The sequence below is a fragment of the Mixophyes fleayi genome, chromosome 1 (assembly GCF_038048845.1).
Source record: "Mixophyes fleayi isolate aMixFle1 chromosome 1, aMixFle1.hap1, whole genome shotgun sequence".
In the NCBI taxonomy this organism is placed as follows: domain Eukaryota; kingdom Metazoa; phylum Chordata; class Amphibia; order Anura; family Limnodynastidae; genus Mixophyes; species Mixophyes fleayi.
Window position 1 is genome coordinate 205,566,018 of NC_134402.1, and position 12,500 is coordinate 205,578,517.

The 12,500-nt window shown below is 51.3% G+C and overlaps 1 protein-coding gene across 8 annotated transcripts in view; it reads left to right on the forward strand.

Annotated features, from left to right (window-relative positions):
- MATK (megakaryocyte-associated tyrosine kinase) overlaps window positions 1–12,500 on the forward strand; it is a 308,995-nt gene that overhangs the window by 104,954 nt on the left and 191,541 nt on the right. The gene's annotated exons all lie outside the window — the stretch shown is intronic.

A 12,500-nucleotide genomic window follows, 5' to 3' on the forward strand; every position in this document is an offset into this window, starting at 1 on the left:
GGCATACCAGGTGACAGCATTTTGAGTTTTTGTTGTTGTTGTTTCAGCTATCTGCTAATTTTATAAGATATTGCACAGTGACTTCATTATTACACTTTAAGTCGTCTTGCGGACTCACGATCAAATGAGTTTGTCGGCCGAACAGTTTCTCAAGGGGGGACAGATTAAGAGGAGATCTAGGAGTGGTTCATATGCTATGGAGGACTAGTGGCAAAGCTTCAGGCCACGCTAACCCAGTTTCAGCCATTATCTTACCAAGCTTGTTCTTTATAGTACCATTTACTCTTTCCACCTTACCACTGGCTTGTGGTGGGTAAGGGGTGTTAAGTCTGCTACTGATTCCCATGAGTTTACACATATTTTGGAAGATATCACCAGTAAAGTGGGTACCGCTATCACTTTCAATGATTCTAGGGATACCGAACCTACACACAAGTTCTTGTACAATTTTCTTTGCAGTAAACACAGCAGTATTAGTGGCTGCTGGATGTGCTTCTACCCAACCGGAAAACACATCAATACAAACTAACACATACTTTAGATTCCTGCACGGTAGTAATTGGATATAGTCAATTTGTATTACCTGAAATGGTCCATCTGTAGGAGGGATGTGGGATGGCTCAGTTGGAATAGTTTTCCCAACATTTTTTCTCAAACAAGTAAGACATGACATTGCTTTCTTACCAGCCTGAGAGGAAAATCCAGGAGCACACCAGTATGCTCTCACCAGTTTGTACATACCTTCTTTACCCAGGTGAGTCAGACCGTGTGCTGCTTCACGTTCGAAGAGCTACAGGCTTACCTTGTCCATCCCTCCAGAGGACTCTTGACCACATCCCTTCGCCTTCCAGACCGCCTTTTCCTGCAGGGAACACAAATCTTGCATTTCAATTAATTTCTGCATGTCTAATGTCTGAAAAACCATCATAGTCTCGGTCGATGCAGTCATTGGTTGCCCTGCTGCCCATTTAGCAGCTTTGTCTGCCCTGTTGTTGCCCAATGACACCGGGTCTTCTTCAAAGGTATGGGCTTTGCACTTGATGACGGCTACCGTTCTGGGTAACTGTATTGCTGTCAGAAGTCCTTTTATGTGTTGTGAGTGTGCCACTGGTGTACCTGCTGCTGTCGTAAAGTTTCTAAGATGCCAAAGGGCCCCAAAATCATGCACTGCCCCGAAGGCATACCTAGAGTCAGTATATATATTGGCTGATTTACCCTCTGCCAATTCACACGCTCTCCTTAATGCTACTAGTTCCGCCACTTGGGCTGAGTGAGGTGGGCCAAGGGGTTCAGCTTCTACCACATCCTGATCATCTACAACAGCGTAACCAATACATAGCTCTCCTGTCTCTGTCTGTCTATGACAACTCCTGTCTGTATAAAACGTAAAATCTACATTTTCTAAGGGGGTGTCACGTATGTCGGGCCTTGCAGTAAAGGTCTGGTTCAGGTGTTCCATACAATCATGCGTATCAGTACTCTTGCCTAACTCATCATCAACCAGGGTCTCCTCACCTCCCACCCTTTGTGTCTCTAGAGACACATATGGAAGGTATGTAGCTGGATTTAAGGTGCTACATCGTTTGATGGTGATGTTTGAGGGTGCCATCAGAGCTAGTTCCCACTTTGTGAATCTAGCTGAAGAAACATGTCTGGTTTGAGCTGAATTTAACAGAGCTGATACAGCATGGGGTGTATAGACAGTTGAATTATGTCCTAATACTACGTCCTCGCTCTTACTTACCAGAAGAGCAGTTGCTGCTACACTTCTGAGACATGTTGGGAGTGATCTAGCCACAGTGTCCAATTGTGCACTGTAGTATGCTACCGGTCTGCTAGCGTCACCATATTTCTGTGTGAGGACACCTGCTGCACAACCATCAGCTTCCGTACAGTATAGTTCAAAAGGCTTTTCATAATCAGGTATTCCCAATGCAGGTGCTCTAGTCAGACTATCTTTAAGATTAAAGAATGCTTGCTCTGACTCTTCTGTGTGTACGATACGTTCTGGTTTTGAGGACGAGACAAGTTCCTGCAATGGTAATGCCAGAATAGAAAAACCTGGGATCCAGGATCTACAGTATCCACACATCCCCAGGAAAGTACGAATCTGCTTCTGGCTCTGCGGCAGAGTCATGTGTTGTATGGCCTCAATTCTGTCAGTCGTCAGATGTCTTAGCCCCTTAGTGAGGCAGTATTTGGCCTTAGTCTGACATGGCTGTAATTTATCCTTTGCCACCTTGTGCCCTGTTTGTGAGAGATGGAGCAACAACAATTTAGTATCATGTAGACATGACATAAAAGAATCAGAGCACAGCAACAAATCGTCCACATATTGAATTAGAACAGACCCATTGCAGGGTTGAAAGTATTGCAAACAGTCATGTAAAGCTTGGGAGAAAATACTGGGGCTGTCAATGAACCCCTGGGGAAGTCTGGTCCATGTGTATTGTACTTCCGGTAGGAGAATGCAAATAGGTATTGGCAGTCAGGGTGAAGAGGGACTGAGAAGAAAGCAGAATATAGATCAATGACAGTAAAATAACTAGCAGACGGTGCAATCTGCATGAGGATGACAGCTGGATTCGGCACTATGGGGAATTGGCTCTCAACAACTTTATTAATTCCCCTTAAGTCCTGGACTAATCTATAGCCCCTCCCCCCCACTCTTCTTCACAGGGAAAATGGGACTATTTGCTGTGCTGGAGGCACGAATTAAAATCCCTTGTTGCAACAGCCTCTCTATAACAGGATATGCCCCTAGTTCCACCTCTGGTTTTAATGTATACTGTGGGATTTTTGGAGCTATCCTACCACTTTTTAGATTTACCATGACCGGGGCTACATTTGCCATCAATCCAGTGTCCTGTCCATCTCTGTTCCATAGTGAACCCGGTATTCCCAGCAACATCCCCTTTACTTGAAATGGACTTTGTTCTACAACGGTAGAGTGCAACATTAACCTTTGAGGGGTGTCCAATATATCCTGTACCTTATGCGCCACCTTCTCTGGTATATCTAAGAACACACCATCTGACGTACAGTATATGACACATCCCATTTTACATAACAAGTCTCTCCCTAGCAAGTTAGTAGGAGCTGCTGCAGCTAAGAGAAACGAATGCTTAGTATGCAGGGGCCCGATAGTAACTTCTGTGGGTTTAGTTATAGGAGAATGTAACACTCTTCCCGTTACCCCCATAGCTGGAATAGTCTTACTGGTCACCTGTAGATTAAAAGGAGAGGTTATCACAGATCTGGCCGCCCCTGTATCTACAAGAAAAGTTAGTTTCCTACCAGCTATGTCAACTATCATTGTTGGTTCTTCTCTCTGCCTCTCAGTTAACCTCACTGGCTGTAGACTACAGGTATGACCTGACCCCTATCGCTGACTATCGGTTTTCCGCACGGTATTTGCTGCTATATAATGCGCGGGCAAGTATGAGTCTCCTTGTCTATGTGAATTCCCCTTTGGAGGATATCTACGTGACCCACCCTTATGTGTATACTGTTTTTCTTTTTTACAATCTCTTGTGAAATGTCCTTCTTCGTTACAATTGAAACACCTGATTATTCTATGTTTCTTATTATGTGGCTTGGATGCTGGTGGTCGTGCATGCATTCCCTCTAAAGCCTGTATACTTACCATCATTAACTTATCACTTTTCTCTTCCCTTTTTTTAAAAAGGTTTTTGTCATGCTCCACAGCAGACTCCCTAAGAGAATCTACTGTGATGCATCTCCAATTAGGTAGTGTGGTTTGTACCCTCGTCTTTAAATTTTCTCTAAAGCCGTCCATTAATACCCCTACAGCTACCTCTCTGTGATGTGGGTCCTCATCTATGTTTGATATCCCAGTGAACCGTGCTATCGCTGTTAGAGCTCTAGGGAAGTAATATGATGCTGTTTCACTATCTTTCTGTTTGATGGTGAAAATTTTACTCCAATTCACTACTACTGGAAAATAGATGGCTAAATGTTTGACAATCTGTTCTATATTCTCTTGATTAATCTCATCTGTCAAGGTGTCGTCTTCCTCCAACGAACAATCTTTAATGAATTTTTGTATGTTAGTATTGGGAGGAAGACACGCCCTCAACACTACACGCCAATCCTTATCGGTTGGTTCGTGTGCATTTCCTAAGACCTTAACAAACTTCTGACACTTAGCCAACTCTTTTCTAGGATCTGGGAATTCAGTCATAATGGAACAAAATTCTGATCTAGTCCAAAGACAATGCATTGTAACATTTCTTAAATGAACTACACCATCCTTATCCGCCTTACCATTGGAAACTGATATTGTGCGGACTGGATACGTACCCACTGGTTCACTATCTTCAGGGTTAGCCACTTCAGTACTTTGAATATTGTCTCTCCTAGTGGTAACACTACTCTCACCTATCTCAGCCATTGCCCCCTTTTCATACTCACACTGAACCTCTAGCATATTAACAGCATGGGCAATGGCTGAAATTACAGTGGGTTTATCTTCTTCTTCAGAAACACTTGCTTTAAACTGACTTAAAACAGGATATAACTTAGCAATTTCCTTTTCTTTTCATTTTTAATAATGGCTATACTTACCCCTCCCGGCACATATGGCGGCGGGGGCGCGCTTGCGCTGAGTTCGCCAAGCTTCTCAACGGCTACTTCCGCCGTGCACGCGCTTTTCGCCACGCCTACTTCCGCTGTGCATTCGCTGCTCTGCCACGTGTAACCTTCCATTTGCCACAATTTTAAACAATCATTATGTCTATTTCTCTCTTTCGTTGATTTAATCAACCACACTTTATCTTTTACATTATTTAGTACCTCCGAATTAAAACTTCCTATTGTTGGGAAAGGCCTAACACACTCCTTGGTCATCTTGACCCACGTGTCGCAATAAACCGTTGCGTATTCACCATATTTCTTACACTTAAGAAACCTCAGTGAACCAATAGGCCCTTTCTTAGGCAGTACACTGGCCATCTCTAGCGTATGCTTAGCACCCATGTTGAACAATACCTTCTATGTGGAACACAGATACACCGCAATGCTCTGTTCTTTCCAGACAAACACTACCCTTTTATTGTGGAACACAGACATACCGCAATACTCTGTTCTTTCCAGCAAACAATTTCAACTCTGTTGCTACAATCACCGCTAGAAATCTCTAATGCCCGGTGAACGTATTTCCAAATAGCTGCGTCCACTTGCTTCTTCTCGTTCCAAACAAGAATCCCTAACACAGAAATAGTTCTTTGATAGCCCGGCTATCACAAATTTCTGTTGAGTTTATTATCACTGGAAGCACTAAGTCGATACAATCGCTCAGCCTTTCCAATATAATTCCTCCACGCACTTCCAATTTTACACTCACGGTTGTTTTTACCGTGCGTTTAGATCGCACCGCTCATTAATACTAATTATCAGTAAACCTTGCGATCTATTGGTGGCGTTTCTCGAAAACCGAGTTTTCGCACTCGGTATACCTGCCCCGTATACCGTCCTTCAGTTGGGCAACCTGCCTCGTCAGACAGCAACTGAGCTCACTCAACAATAAAACAGTGTATCTACGTCACAAAATCACACAACATACACCTTTTCTGCGCAGAAAATCAAAAGTTCCCAACAATAGTAATAACGTTTCGGAAGCTTGCACAAGTGATTATACTATGCATGTATAACAACTATCAAAACGATTTTTTAACCACGTGGCAAATCTACCAGAAGTTCGCGTATGCAAAGCAGGAAGTTACACATACGCTAAGCAATGCAATACAGTTAAAACGCACAATGACAGTAAAAATAAACAGTTTTCTCTTTTGTCCCTAGGTTCAGTTAGCGTACCTTAGATAATGCAAAAACGGACATTCGGTTTCACAACACAGAGTAAAATTCAGGTTTTGAACACATTGCGTTCTTACCCGTATATGACGCGTCTCCACCCTTTGTTGCGGAACCGAAACCCGTTGGTTTTGCGTATCGTCCGGCAACGAAACCTCCAAACTCACGAGCCCCCAACTTGTTATGAGCGTATTGTCGCTATCCAATAACGATTGTCGAATCTCGATTTTGTGTTTCCAATGCACAAATATTTATTCTCAAAAGGTAGCAGAATAATTCAAGCGAAATAATAATAAGTACAGCCGTTACTTATCGTAGGCGCTCTGGATCTAGTGAACAGTCATTCAGTCCTGAAGTCTGTGGTCTAGGTGACTGAACACTAGATGAGGAGCTGCTGCTTATATGCAAACAGAAATACAGTAAAACAATGCAAAGGTGTGGCTTGCTTTTATTGGTCCAGGTTTCAGGAGGGTCCAGGGGGTTGCAGATCATAGGCTAGTTTAAGCTCAGGAATACAAAGGAGGGGGTCATCTCTCCAGGGGATGGGTTCTGACCTTTACGCCAAGATTTCTAATCTTAATAGTCCATAATTCCTTAACATTAAAAACTTGCGTATGCACTCTGCGATTCCTTCGCAGAGTGAACCGGATAGTCGCAAATGTGAAGGGGATTACTATGATACCACACATGACATGATTCCTTCAACGTGTACCATATGTTTTACTGATATGCATATAACTTATAATATTACACATAAACTCTACTATATTTCGACATAAATAACTATGTGCTGCAACTACCATTAATGTGTACTATTTTACAAATGTGAGTGTGTGCGAATGTAAAAGCATAAATACTGTTTGTGCCACGTGTTGCGGCTGCGTACGCCCTTTCACGCCGTAGCATGCCATACGCATCTTTTCAAACAAAGACAACCAAGATTGCTCGATTTTAATTGAAATGACTTTATCCAATTTGCAGACTTCGACAATATATATATATATATATATATAATATATATATATATATATGTGTGTGTGTGTATATATATATATATATATATGTGTATATATATATATGTGTATATATATATATATATATACACACACCTTCTAGAATCATACTTTGGCATGATGTTTTATATAAAAATATTTGATACTGGTAATGCAAATGATACAATATCTTTGACAGAAACTATAGTCTACCTGTCTCAAACTGTTAAACCATATATGGTATACTGTAAAAACGGTAATGCAGTTTACAGTACAATGCTAATCCTTCTGTACCGAATTTGTATGTTCTGTGTTTTAAAAGAAGTTAGCATAAAATGACCCACCCATACTGCTTTAAATGCCATTATCATTTTTTTCTTAAAACTACAGAACTCTGCAGCACCCATTTAATCTCTCCCCCCCCTGCAGCACCCATTTCCTCTCTCCCCCTCTGCAGCACTCATTTCCTCTCTCCGCCTCTGCAGCACCCATTTCCTCTCTCCACCCCTGCAGCACCCATTTCCTCTCCCCCCCCCCCTGCAGCACCCATTTCCTCTCCCCCCCTGCAGCACCCATTTCCTTTATCCCCCCCTGCAGCACCCATTTCCTCTATCCCCCCCTGCAGCACCCATGTCCTCTCTCCCCCCATGCGGTGCCCATGTCCCCCCCACGGCACCCATGCCCTGTCTCCCCCCTGCGACACCCATGCCCTGTCTCCTCTCTGCGACACCCATGCCCTGTCCCCCCCCCCCCCCCCCGCGGCACCAATGTCCTCTCTCCCCCCCTGCAGCATCCATGTCCTCTCTTTCCACCTGCAGTACCCATGCCCTGTCTCCCTCCTGCGGCACCCATGCCCTGTCTCCCCACTGCGGCACCCATGCCCTGTCTCCCCCCCCCCGTGGCACCAATGTCCTCTCTCCCCCCCTGCAGCACCCATGTCCTCTCTCCCCCCTGCAGCACCCATGTCCTCTCTCCGCCCCTGCAGCACCCATGTCCTCTCTTCCCCCCTGCAACAACCATGTCCTCTCTCTGCCCCTGCAGCACCCATGTCCTCTCTCCCCCCCTGCAAAACCCATGTCCTCTCTACCCCCCTGCAGCACCCATGTCCTCTCCCCCCCTGCAAAACCCATGTTCTCCACCTCCCTGCAGCACCCATGTCCTCTCCCCCCGAAGCACCCATGTTCTCCCTCCCCCCCTGCAGCACCCATGTCCTCACTACCCCCCCTGCAACAACCATGTCTTCTCTACCACCCCTGCAGCACCCATATCCCCCCTGCAGTACTCATGTTCTCCCCCCCTGCAGCACCCATGTTCTCCCCCCCCTGCAGCACCCATGTTCTACCACCCCTGCAGCACCCATGTTCTACCCCCCCTGCAGCACCCATGTTCTCCCCCCCCTGCAGCACTGATGTCCTCTCTTCCCCCCCTGCAGCATCCATGTCCTGTCTCCCCCCCTGCAGCACCCATATAATGTCCCCCCCTGCAGCACCCATGTCCTCTAATCATCCTGTAGCACCCATGTCCTGTCTCCCCCCTGCAGCAATCATGTCCTGTCTCACCCCCCTCAAGCACCCATGTCCTGTCTCCCCCCCCCTGCAGCACCCATGTCCTGTGTCTCCCCCCCTGCAGCACCCATGTCCTGTCTCCCCCCACCGCAGCACCCATGTCCTGTCTCCCCCCTGCAGCACCCATGTCCTGTCTCACCCCCCCTCAAGCACCCATGTCCTGTCTCCCCCTCTGCAGCATTCATGTCCTGTCCCCCCCTGCAGCACCCATGCCCTGTCTCCCCCCCTGCAGCACCCATGTCCTGTCTCACCCCCCTCAAGCACCCATGTCCTGTCTCCCCCTCTGCAGCATTCATGTCCTGTCCCCCCCTGCAGCACCCATGCCCTGTCTCCCCCCCTGCAGCACCCATGCCCTGTCTCCCCCCCTGCAGCACCCATGTTCTGTCTCTCCCACTGCAGCACCCATGTCCTGTGTCTCCCCCCTGCAGCACCCATGTCCTGTCTCCCCCCACCGCAGCACCCATGTCCTGTCTCACCCCCCCTCAAGCACCCATGTCCTCTCTCCCCCTCTGCAGCATTCATGTCCTGTCCCCCCCTGCAGCACCCATGCCCTGTCTCCCCCCCTGCAGCACCCATGTTCTGTCTCCCCCACTGCAGCACCCATGTTCTGTCTCTCCCCCCTGCAGCACCCATGTCCTCTCCCCCCCTGCAGCACCCATGCCCTGTCTCCCCCCTGCAGCACCCATGCCCTGTCTCCCCCCACCCTGCAGCCCCCATGTCCTGTCTCCCCCCCTGCAGCACCCATGTCCTGTCACCACTCCCCCTGCAGCACCCATGTCCTGTCCCCCCCCTGCAGCACCCATGTCCTGTCTTCCTTACCTTCAGCACCCATGTCCTGTCTCCACCCCTGCAGCACCCATGTCCCGTCTCCCCCCCCCCCCCGCAGCATCCATGTCCTGTCTCCCCCCCTGAAGCACCCATGTCCTATCTCACCCCCCCAGCAGCACCCATGTCCTGTCTCCCCCCTATAAGCACCCATGTCCTGTCTCCCCCCCTGCAGCACCCATGTCCTGTCTCCCCCCCTGCACCACCCATGTCCTGTCTTCCCCCCTGCAGCACCCATGTCCTCTCATCCTCCTGTGGCACCCATGTCCTCTCTTCCCCCCTGCAGTCCTGCAGCATCCATGTCCTCTCTTTCCAACTGCAGCACCCATGTCCTCACTCCCCCCCTGCAGCGCAAAAGTCCTCTCTCCCCCTGCAGCACCCATGTCCTCTTTCCCCCCTGCAGCACCCATGTTCTCTCTCCCCCCCTGCAGCACCCATGTCCTCTCTTCCCTCCTGCAGCACCCATGTCCGCTCTTCCCCCTGCACCACCCATGTCCTGTCTTCCCCCCTGCAGCACCCATGTCCTCTCATCCTCCTGTGGCACCCATGTCCTCTCTTCCCCCCTGCAGCCCTGCAGCATCCATGTCCTCTCTTTCCACCTGCAGTACCCATGTCCTCACTCCCCCCCTGCAGCACAAAAGTCCTCTCTCCCCCCGCAGCACCCATGTCCTCTTTCCCCCCTGCAGCACCCATGTCCTCTCTCCCCCCTGCAGCACCCATGTCCTCTCTTCCCCCCTGCAGCCCTGCAGCACCCATGTCCTCTCTTCCCCCTGCAGCACCCATGTCCTCTCTTTTCCCCTGCAGCACCCATGTTCTCTCTTTCCACCGTCAGCACCTATGTCCTCTCTCCCCCCTGCAGCACCCATGTCCTCTCTCCCCCCTGCAGCACCCATGTCTTGTCTCACTCCCTGCAGCAGCCATGTCTTGTCTCCCCCCCCCCTGCAGCACCCTTGTCCTGTCTCCCCACCCTGCAGCACCCTTTTTCTGTCTCCCCACCATGCAGCACCCATGTACTGTCTCCCCACCATGCAGCACCCATGTCCTGTCTCCCCACCATGCAGCACCCATGCCCTGTCTCCCCCCTGCAGCACCCATGCCCTGTCTTCCCCCCTGCAGCACCCATGCCCTGTATCCCCCCTTCAGCACTCATGTTCTGTCTCCCCCACTGCAGCACCCATGTTCTGTCTCTCCCCCCCTGCAGCACCCATGCCCTGTCTCCCCCCTGCAGCACCCATGTCCTGTCTCCCCCCACCCTGCAGCACCCATGTCCTCTCTCCCCCCCGCCTGCAGCGCCCATGTCCTGTCTCCCCCCCTGCAGCACCCATGTCCTGTCTCCACCCCCCCTGCAGCACCCATGTCCTCTCTCCCCCCCCCCGCCTGCAGCACCCATGTCTTGTCTTTCCCCCCCAGCAGCACCCATGTCCTGTCTCCCCCCTGCAGCAGCCATGTCTTGTCTCCCCCCCCCTGCAGCACCCTTGTCCTGTCTCCCCCCCCTGCAGCACCCAAGTCCTGTCTCACCCCCCCTCAAGCACCCATGTCCTGTCTCCCCCCCCGTGCAGCAACCACGTCCTGTCTCCCCCCCTGCAGCACCCATGTCCTGCCCCCCCCTGCAGCACCCATGTCCTCTCATCCTCCTGTAGCACCCATGTCCTCTCTTCACCCTTGCAGCCCTGCAGCATCCATGTCCTCTCTTTCCACCTGCAGCACCCATGTTCTCACTCCCCACTGCAACACAAAAGTCCTCTCTCCCCCCTGCAGCACCCATGTCCTCTTTCCCCCCTGAAGCACCCATATCCTCTCTCCCTCCCTGCAGCACCCATGTCCCCTCTTCCGCCCTGCAGCACCCATGTCCTCTCTTCCGCCCTGCAGCACCCATGTCCTCTCTTCACCCTTGCAGCCCTGCAGCACCCATGTCCTCTCTTCACCCTTGCAGCCCTGCAGCATCCATGTCCTCTCTTTCCACCTGCAGCACCCATGTTCTCACTCCCCCCTGCAACACAAAAGTCCTCTCTCCCCCCTGCAGCACCCATGTCCTCTTTCCCCCCTGAAGCACCCATATCCTCTCTCCCTCCCTGCAGCACCCATGTCCCCTCTTCCGCCCTGCAGCACCCATGTCCCCTCTTCCGCCCTGCAGCACCCATGTCCTCTCTTCCCCCCTGCAGCACCCATGTCCTCTCTTTTCCCCTGCAGCACCCATGTCCTCTCTTTCCACCTGCAGCACCTATGTCCTCACTCCCCCCCTGCAGCACCAATGTCCTCTCTTCAGCCCTGCAGCACCCATGTCCTCTCTCCCCCCCTGCAGCACACATGTCCTGTCTCCCCCCCATGCAGCACCCATGTCCTCTCTCCCCCATGCAGCACCCATGTCCTCTCTCCCCCCTGCAGCACCCATGTCCTCTCTCCCCCCTGCAGCACCCATGTCCTCTCTCCCCCCTTGCAGCACCCATGTCCCCTCTCCCGCCCTGCAGCACCCTTGTCCTCTCTCCCCCCTGCAGCACCCATGTCCTCTCTTCCCCCCTGCAGCACCCATGTTCTGTCTCCCCCCCTGCAGCACCATTGTCCTGTCTCCCCCCCTGCAGCACCCATGTCCTGTCTCCCCCGCCTGCAGCACCCATGTCCTTTCTCCACCCCCTGCAGCACCCATGTCCTGTCTCCATACCCCTGCAGCACCCATGTCCTCTCTCCCCCCCTGCAGCACCCATGTCCTGTCTTCCCCCCTGCAGCACCCTTGTCCTGTCTCCCCCCCTGCAGCACCCATGTCCTCTCTCCCCCCACCTTGCAGCACCCATGTCCTCTCTCCCCCCACCCTGCAGCACCCATGTCCTCTCTCCCCCCACCCTGCAGCACCCATGTCCTCTCTCCCCCCACCCTGCAGCACCCATGTCCTCTCTCCACCCACCCTGCAGCACCCATGTCCTCTCTCCCCCCACCCTGCAGCACCCATGTCCTCTCTCCCCCCACCCTGCAGCACCCATGTCCTCTCTCCCCCCACCCTGCAGCACCCATGTCCTCTCTCCCCCCACCCTGCAGCACCCATGTCCTCTCTCCCCCCACCCTGCAGCACCCATGTCCTCTCTCCCCCCACCCTGTAGCACCCATGTCCTATCTCCCCCCCCCTGTAGCACCCATGTCCTCTCTCCCCCCTGCATACCTGCAGCACCCGTGTCCTCTCTTCCCCCCCTGCAGCACCCATGTCCGCTCTTTCCACCAGCAGCACCCATATCCTCACTCCCCCCCTGCAGCAACAATGTCCTCTCTCCCGCCCTGCAGCACCCATGTCCTCTCT